The sequence below is a fragment of the Colobus angolensis genome, unplaced genomic scaffold, assembly GCF_000951035.1.
Source record: "Colobus angolensis palliatus isolate OR3802 unplaced genomic scaffold, Cang.pa_1.0 Scaffold100, whole genome shotgun sequence".
Lineage (NCBI taxonomy): Eukaryota > Metazoa > Chordata > Mammalia > Primates > Cercopithecidae > Colobus > Colobus angolensis.
This window is the reverse complement of record NW_012110920.1, coordinates 6,733,742-6,743,574: the sequence shown is the minus strand read 5'-3', so window position 1 is coordinate 6,743,574 and position 9,833 is coordinate 6,733,742. Positions and strand designations below refer to the sequence as shown.

General features: G+C 44.5%; 1 pseudogene; it reads right to left on the bottom strand.

The window, feature by feature from the left end:
- Positions 1 to 4,242: 4,242 nt before the first annotated feature.
- Positions 4,243 to 5,599, bottom strand: LOC105509017 (annotated as a pseudogene).
- Between the last annotated feature and the right edge of the window lie 4,234 nt (positions 5,600 to 9,833).

Genomic DNA, 9,833 nt, shown 5'->3' with positions numbered 1-9,833 from the left:
ATGCATTTTGTCTGATCTAATCTTGTTAGTTTTAAAACTCATTTAACTAAGTTTTTTAAAGAATATGTCTTACATTGTTCTCTGTGGAAGAAAAACGAAGTGGCTCGTATTGTTTCTCACTGTGTGTCACTTAAATTCTATTCCATCCCAGGTCATTTAAATTCTAAGTTAGACCAAAACAAATGTGTTCTGATGTAATAATGGGAATCATAATAGCACCTGTCTCACAAGGCTCTTTTGAGGATTAATATGCAGTAGAATAGTTCCTAAATATAGTAAATACTATGGAAGTATTTGGTAATACAATAAAGTAAAAATAAAACCATTCCAATGTTGCGGTGAAACTCTTTTTAGTTTGCATGATATAATTAGGAATTTTATTCATGTGGAAATTACATGGAGGAATTTAATTTTATTTAATTATATGGAGATTTTTGTCATTTCTAATTTTTAGCTTTTACAGATAATGCTGCCGATGGGCATCTTCATGCATGCATATATTTGTTTTTCTTCTTTTAAAATACTTTCTTTAGGATAAAATCTTGGAGTGGGTTTGCTGGAGAATTTTAGTGAAGAAGTAGGTTCTGACAGCAAAGATTTCCAGAAAGTGGGTGGGAGGGAATCAAGCTGGGCTTTAGGGCATTGTGGAGATGGCAGGGTCAGTAGAGCTGGGAGGCTCTCTCACCAGCTTGAGAGCTCAGTACATTGGGAGTCAGCAGGGGGCAAAAACAGCGGAGTGTGGGGCAACGCAATGGCTGGAATCCAGTGAGATGACTTTTAGATCCATCTCCACCTGTCTGTTGAAATGCAAGGCTGCGGCCGGGCGCGGTGGCTCGCACCTGTAATCTCAGCACTTTGGGAGGCTGAGGCGGGCGGAGCACGAGGTCAGGAGATCGAGACCATCCTGGCTAACATGGTGAAACCCCATCTCTACTAAAAATACAAAAAAGTAGCTGGGTGTAGTGGCAGGGGCCTGTAGTCCCAGCTACTCGGGAGGCTGAGGCAGGAGAATGGCGTGAACCCAGGAGGGGGAGCTTGCAGTGAGCTGAGATCGTGCCACTGCACTCCAGCCTGGGTGACAGAGTGAAACTCCATCTCAAAAAAAAAAAAAAAAGAAAAAGAAAAAAAAAGAAATTCAAGGTTGTTTTGCCCCTGTGGGTCTCCATTTCTTCTAAAGCCTTTCCCAGTATGAGGGTCTGTGAGTTCTTTATTTCTTAAATATTAAATACCTTCTAAATGCCTAAAATTGCGCTCAGTACTAGAGATGCAACAAGGAGTAAAACATAGTCAGTATTTTCTTAGTTACAGATGCACAAGACAATTTTCAGGTAAATTTAAAACATGTGATAAACTCAAGTGATAAACAAATACAGAAAACTGTAAAGGCATGGGATAGGGGTGGGAGCTCACTTACCCCAGCCTTGAGAGGTAGGCTGGGCGGAAGGGAAGGAAGTTTTCCTGGAGGAGGTCATGGTCGGACTTAACCTTAAAGGAGGCACAGGAGTTAACCAGGCAATGGGGAGAGTGAAGAGCGCTCAGGGCAGAGGAGATGGCATGGCCAACACACAGTGGGATCATCAGGGTGCTTCAGAGGACTGGCAGTTCTTTGTCCTTGGGGAATCAAAAGCAAGGCAGGTGGCCCGAGATGTGGCTGGAGAGGCAGCCAAGGTCCTGGTACATCACTTTAACGCGTTTGGGTTTTCGACAGGCCATTTTACCAAAGAGTGGCTTTGGAAATGTGCCAGCTTCCACTAAAGGCCAAGAATCTGCCCTGTTTTCCCCTATCTTGACAGTGCTTTCCCCGCGAGGCTCAGAGCACCTTATTTTTAGGGTGACCACTAGCTGTCGCTATTGAACAGGTCTAGTTCCCCAGGGCTCAATGTCAAACGTAAGGCCCCAGCAGCCGGGCGGAGTTACCGGATGCCGGAGTCCAGCCCCGCCTCTAGGTCAGTTCAGGGCCCTAAGCAATGACTCACTGGTAGGCACGCTGGTGTACAGGTGGTGGCTGCCCTGGGGTAGAACCTGCTACGCACTAGGCAAGGAGATTGTGTGAAGCGTGGTACCCACCACATTCAGCCACGGGGTGGCGCTGCCAGCCTGACGGCCCGAAGGGAGGCCGGCAAAGAGGCAAAGTCTTTCCTTAGGACAGCCTTGCTCTTTTGTGGTCCACAGTACTACTGTTCAAGGACAGTGTGAGGGAGCCCCGACGCACACCACCCCAGCGGTCCCCGGGCAGCCAGTCGCTCAGCAGAGAGATGCTCGAACGCTCTGCCATTTCTTTTGTCTCATGGGCCTTAGCCCCTCATTGTTAAGGGTCTTTTGGGCCAGTCCCCAGTTTCCACCCTCTGATTCCAGGTTATGCGGTGTACCAATGTGTCCTCCCCAAGGGCTTCTGTTTCCTATCATCCTTCCCAGAAAGCCTCCCCAACTCAGCCAGTGTTCATCTGGTACTTTCCATCTTTTAAAAATTGATTTTTTGATACACAGTCATGCATAGCATCATGATGTTTTGGTCAATGAGGGACTGTATATACGATGGTGGTCCTATAAGATTATAATATTGTATTTTTACTATACCTTTTCTATGCTTAGATATGTTTAGATACACAAATATTTACCACTGTGTTACAATTGCCTGCAGTATTCAGTATGGTAACATGTTGCACAGGTTTGTAGCTGAGGAGCTGTAGGTGCACCATACAGCCTAGGTGTGTGGTAGGTTCTATCAGTTAGGTATGTGTAAGTACACTCTATGATGTTAGAACAATGATGGAATCAACTGTGATGCATTTCTCAGGTCTTATTCCTGTTGTTAAGTCATGCATGACTGTACATTTACATAGTGAAATAATTGCTACAGTCAAGCAAGTTAACATATTCATCATCTCACATAGTCACCTTTTTATTGTGGTAAAAGTATGTAAAATCTACTCTGTTATTTCCAGTATATGATGCAATACTATTAACTATAGTCCTCGTGATGTTTCAGGGGTTAAAGGTACGCCATTCTGGCATATTGACTATTTAAGTTAAGGACACTTAAAAACCAGCAAGTGTAAGATGATCACTCTGACCTTTGAGCCGTTTCTTAAAAGCAAATGACATTCTCATGGGAAAGACATCCTCTCTGTAGTAGGATAAAAAAGGAACAGTCTTATCATCAAGGATGAGAAGCTGAAGCCAAGAGAAATCTGTACAAACAAACCTTGTTAAACTAATCCTTATCTTTCTAGTGGCATCTCTACCCAATTAAATACCCTAGCCCAAGCCACTTGCCCTATCACATTTTGCAGTGTGCTATTCTTTGTCAGTATACTGAATTTGTAACTGACTCTAACTGCTTCTTCGGGTCTTTATTTCCTTATGAGGTTCTCCTGTGCCATGTAAAATTTCTATTAAATAAATTTGTTTGCTTGTCTTCTGTTAATCTGTCTTATGTCAGCTTAATTCTTGGGCTCAGCCAGGACCCTCTGAGAATAGAAGTGGAGTTTTGCTGCCCCTATATTGTACATTAGATCTCTAGGTTTATTTATTTTACATAACTGAAACTTTGTGCCCTTTGACCTCTATCTCCCCATCATCCCTCTACCCCAACCACCTTTCTACTCTCTGTTTCTATATATTCAAGTTTTTCTTTTTTTTTTTAAGTGAGATAATGCAATATTTTTCTTTCTGTATCTGACTTATTGGAGCTCGCCCTAAGCCAAGGGAACGTTTGTCCCATAACTCACGTCCCAAAGGACTAGTTAAAAGCATAACATTTGCTGACTTCTTTATCTAATACAACTTTAGAGCCATAGCCTCCAACGGGGGACATGCAGGAGAACTACTAGGATGGGCAGAATATTGGAATTTCTATTTAATTTAATTTTTAAAATGTTTTATTTTTATTTCACCTAATACACACACATAGTTATATAATTTTACTTAGTGAAATGTTCATGTTTTAGGTTCCAAGAACTTTGCCAAACTTGAACTCTGGAGAGAAGCGAAATTCACTCCCTAGGTCTAGAAAGGGGAATTTGGTAGAAGAGGGATCTCATTCTTCCAATTTCTTCCCCTCGGGTAGTTTTCTGTGTATGGAAAAGAACGGAGCTTAAAATTATTATGTGATGACAATTCTACTTAAGAACTTAGGAGACTATCATTTCCTCAAATTAATATGGCAGTTTCTTGATTGAAGAATTATACTTTTAATTTTCCTGGCTGCCTTCTTAGGAACAAATATACATTTTTAGTACAGGCAACTTTTATTGTTTCATTGCCTCTAATTTAAAACATATTTGCATTATAATAGTTCACAGTGTTTCACAGTAAAATAGTTTGTCATTTTCTACCATAAAGGAGGCAGACTCTAAAACAAAACATGCTTTTAGAATCCATTCAAGCTGTCAACATCATCAACACAGTAAGAGCAGTCGAGTAGAACCATAAATATATTTGTCAACCCTTGGAGCCTACTAATAACAGGTATATATTAGCTAGGTATATGGTAGCTCCAGGGGAGTGCTCAAAAGAGGCAGCCCATGTACTCAGGAGGTATAGCTACCTTTCACAATGAGAATAAGCCGGTCATGTCCTGTCCCATTGTTTATTATGTATTTATGTCTTCTCCTCGAAGAGGCCAGAGCCTGGTTCACAGGCCACACTGAGAACAGGCTATGCCCTGACCTTCCCATTCCCATTCTTGAGATCAGTCCAGCAGTGAACATATCTGTAAATAATTTTATGAAAAGTATAGCAGGAGTCTCTGTTCCGGTGGTCATAGACAATGGGATTGACAACCAAATTTTCATATGACAGGAGAATGGTCATCTTCCTTGCCCACTTGGGCTTATCTTTAGCCTGAGCTAGCTGAAAAAGAGTGACACAGTCCATGGTGCACGAGCACAGAGCAAACATCCCCACCATCACAGCCAGCAACTTGCCTGTGTGGATCTCCCGCTGGAGGGTGGTCCTTGAGTGGTCCATCAGCTCCATGTACTAAAGCTGCCTGCAGGTCACTGTGAAGAACTTGATGGAGATCAGCCACATTATGAGCAGTGGGGGCAGGACTTACCCCCCCCCCAAAAAAAACTGAAATATACCATGTAACTCATGGGTACTGCATTCTAAAAGACACACTTCACAAGGCAGCAGCTTTTATTCATGGTTCCATCCCAGGGCTCCTTGCAGTTGTTGGACGTAGTATCTTTACTGTTCCACTCCAGGAATGAGGTCAGTCCAATGCCAAAGGCAAGGACCCAGAGGACAGCAGTAACCCCTCTTGTTTGGGTCCCAGTGACTAAACTTTTATGCCTGAGCCAACTGTGGCTGGCCAGGTACCTGTTGATGGCCGTGGACAGGAGGCTGAAGATGGAGCTCTGCGTGAGCACAGGCATGAAGCAGGCAAGGAAGAGGTGGCTGTGGAAGTCAGTGCAGAACCCAGGCTGATAATGATGGGAAAGGGGAAGGTGAATAGCCCCATGGCCACATCAGGGACACCAGGAAGCACTTGGTGGACGACTGTAGTGCACTTGGCATGCCAGCCCTAGCACCATGAATGGGTGCGCCCTGCACCTCCAGCAGCATGGCCCAGCTAGCCAGGCTCCTCATCTACCTGGGCCCATGGCTCATCTACTAGGGGCTCATCTACCATGAGCCTCACATGGGACAGTTGTATGTGCCCACACTATGCCTCTGCCAGCTGCATCTCTCTATTTATTTTTAGTTTGTCCTTTTAAGATTTTAATTTTTGTATATGTTTTATGCTAGCAAAAATTATATGCATATATTAACTAAATAGTAACCATATGTCTATTAGAAGCACACATGCTTAATCATTTTTTTTCCAACTTGGGGATCTTTTGAGTTCCTCAAATGTAATCATGTTTTACTAATGAAGTATGCGATCAAAAGCTTCGGAGAACCCTGCTCTAGAGAGTCTTTGATCCAGCCATCCTTTGAAGTTTGCCGTGGACTGTACTCTGGGTTGCTTTTCACATGCTGGCCTGGAGTGGTCCAACCAAGGAGCAGGGTCCTGTCAGTGTGGAGAATAGTAGCACAAAAGCTCTGGAGAGGGACTTGTTGGTGAGGAGGGACTTAACTGTCCTTGAGAAGGAGATCTCTGGAAGAGCAGCCTGGATATCTGTCCCCTGTGCCAATGTGTACTCCTCCTCTGAGATCTCCTCCTCAGGGCTCCCTCCTACTGATATCTAGGCCTTTTCATGACATTCTTTACTGAAGAGAGGGAATCACAATTTCTCAAAGGGAAATTTACAGATGTGGGAAGCCTGGGATTTCCTCCAGCATGGGTAGAGCTGCGGTGCCCAAGTAGGACCTTGCAAATGGTCAGTGTGAGTGGATGCTGTCAGCATGGTTAGGAGGCTGACGTCTTAGGACCCGTGTCCTTCTACTCTGACTGTATCTCCCTGCTTCTCTGATGATTTATATTTATGACAAACACTATTGGTTGCTGAATAGAACCACAGTTTTGTTTGGCGTGGCAATGTGTCCAGTTGAAAGCTCCATTTCTCAGCCTCCCCTGAAGGGAACAGTGGCCACACGCCATGGCTGTGGGCCGTGAGATGTAAGCTGAAGTCTTTGGATGGGACTTCCCAGTGTGCTCATTATCAGGGGTCAGAGTCAGCTGGTGTGCATCCTGTACCCTTCACCTTCCTCCTTCTCTTGCCGGAAACACTGAGCGATGCTGAGGGTGGGACCACTGTCTTGTGAATACTCAGCATCAAGGAGGAGGATGGAGAGCTGAGTGCAAAGACAGAAGGAGCCCAGGTCCCCAAAGGCCCTAGTCGGCTCCACCCAGACTTTTTGTTAGGAGAGGAAAATAAATCTCTGCCTGATTCAGCCAGCCACTGTCAGATAGTTGGATTTTCTGTTGCTCCCAGGGGAATGCAGTGCTAACAAACTTGAAAGTCATGACTACAGGGCTCCCTGACACTTCGGTCGAGGCTGTTGACTTCATGCAGGATGCTGACGCCCTTAGAATGGAAGAGTGTGAGCATCCCATGTCTTCAGGAGCCCTTGCTGCCTCTCCTTCCCTGGCAATGGTATTATAGAATGTAGATGTCTTGTCACTGCTAGTCAGCTTGGCCACGCTCACTGACAGAAAAAAAAAAATGCCGATTTGACTCGTGTTATCAGAGTTTGATTTCAAGTCCTGGAGGAGGAGAGAGTGAACTGTCTCCTTGAGAATAACGAATTCTGTCAGGAATGTGGAAAGTGAAAGTCATGATGATGTACTGGAGCCAGTACACAGGCTTGAGAGAGCCGGGGGTGCCCATCTCTTCCCAGTCCACATGCAGTGATGTCCTGTTGGTGACTCGATGTTGGCTACAGTGAGAGTCTTTACATCATAGATACAGGCAAATGCTACCAATCAGCAAATTAAGGCTTTGTTTCTTCTTTTTCTGGAGAGTTAGTTGTTAAACATTTCTCAGCACAGCCCTGGAAGAGACCAAAGGTTTAGTTTAATATTAACTCCTAGATACTGGCTATTAGTTTTCATATCTTCTGCTCCCATAATGCTATGGAGGGGTGAGTAAGCCCAAAATTAGCAGAATCAGAAAGGCTGCTTTATCCTGAACACAGGCTGAAACCTTACAATATCTTTGGGCCTAAGGAGAATGCTTACATGTTCAGATTAAAGGCAAAAACTAATTTTTAACTTGACTTTAGCTATCAATTTGTCACCTGACCGTGTTTCTGTCTCTGCACTCATTTCCTCACCTGCTATTCAGCCCTCCCACTCCTGTCCTTTTGACAATCTGCAGGGCCTTGACTCCTGCAAACCTGCCTTCTTGCTGTGTTTATGTTACTCTCAGAAGCTCCTGATTCTGGATCTGGCAAAACAGTTTATCACTTGTATCTATATACCTCATGATCTTCTCTGGCCCGTACATATGTGCCAGGTGCTCCTCTAGGTGCTGGGGGCACACTAAACTAAACAGAAAAAACTCCTGTCCTCATGAAACCAACATTCTAGCAGGGGGAGTGAGGCAGATGGTGCTTTCTGAAGATGGCTGCAGCAATTTTTAGCCCATCCATCCCACATGCTCTTCTTACCATGTGACAGTGACACTCCTCCATCAACAGGTGGGGTCTGTATTCCCTTTCCTTGAAAAGAGGTGCATCTTCAGAACTGCTTCAACCAAAAGTGTATGGTCAGTCCTAAAAGGCAGTATAGCTTCTGCCTGGCTCTTTCTCTTGGGACACTTGCCTTTGGAGATCTCAAGTCCTCCAAGTAGTCTGGCAACCCTGAAGCTGCCATTCCAAGTGACCATGTACCACACAAAGGTGAGAGAGACACCCACTGTGCCCTCCCTGCTTGGCTCCAGGTGCCCAAGGAGCCAGGCACCTAAGGTGCCCTACCTGTTGCAGAGTCCAGCTGTTCATGTCTTCCCAGGGCAGGCACAATCACACTTTTAGGTGATTCTAGTTCCTGACCTTTAAGCCACCCAGTCTTACTGAGTGGAGCAGAAATTAACTATCCCTGCTGAGCCTGCTCAGATTACAGATTTGTGAGCGAAGCGAATGTTGTTTTATGTTTTAACCCAGTGAGTTTTGGGATGATTTGTTATGTCACCATAGTAACTGAGACAAGTGTAGATAATAAACAAGACAAATGACCAACAATATAGATAATAATAAGTATTAAGGAGAAAAAAGAAGCAGGGAAGGCAGACATAAAATTTCAGGGTAGGCCCGGCATGGTGGCTCATGCCTGTAATCCCAGCACTTTGGGAGGCCAAGGCGGGTAGATCGCTTGGGTTTACGAGTTTGAGACCAATCTGGGCAACATGGCAAAACCCTGTCTCTACAAAAAATACAAAAATTAGCTGGGCATGATGGCACATGCCTGTGGTCCCATCTCTCTGGAGGCTGAGGTGGGAGGATTGCTTGAGCTCAGGAGGTAGAGGTTACAGTGAACTGTGATCATGCCATGGCACTCCAGCCTGGGTGACAGAGTGAGACCCTGTCTCAAAAAAACAAAACAGAAAGAACATTTCAGGGTGGGTTTGAAATTTTATTTAGGGTGGCTAAGGAATGCTTCATTGAAAAGGCAACTTTAAAAACTTCTTTTGGCCGGGCACGGTGGCTTAAGCCTGTAATCCCAGCACTTTGGGAGGCTGAGACGGGCGGATCACGAGGTCAGGAAATCGAAACCATCCTGGCTAACACAGTGAAACCCCGTCTCTACTAAAAAATACAAAAAACTAGCCGGATGAGGTGGCGGGCGCCTGTAGTCCCAGCTACTCGGGAGGCTGAGGCAGGAGAATGGCGTGAACCCGGGAGGTGGAGTTTGCAGTGAGCCGAGATCTGGCCACTGCACTCCAGCCTGGGCGACAGAGCGAGACTCCGCCTCAAAAACAAAAACAAAAACAAAAACAAAAACAAACAAACAAAAAAAACTTCTTTTTTTTTATTTCCATAGGTTATTGGGGAACAGGTGGTGTTTGGTTATATGAGTAAGTTCTTTAGTGGTGATTTGTGAGATTTTGGTGCACCCATCACCTGAGCAGTATACATTGCACCCAATTTGTAGTCTTTTACCCCTCACCCCCTTCCTGCCCTATTCCCCTGAGACCCCAAAGTCTGTTGTGTCATTCTCATGCCTTTGTATCCTCATAGCTTAGCTCCCACTTACGAGAGAACATACGATGTTTGGTTTTCCATTCCTGAGTTACTTCACTTAGAATAATAGTCTCCAATTTCATCCAAGTTCCTGTGAATGCCATTAATTCATTCCTTCTGAAGGATGAGTAGTATTCCATTGTGTGTGTGTGTGTATATATATGTGTGTATATATATATATATATATATATATACACCACAGT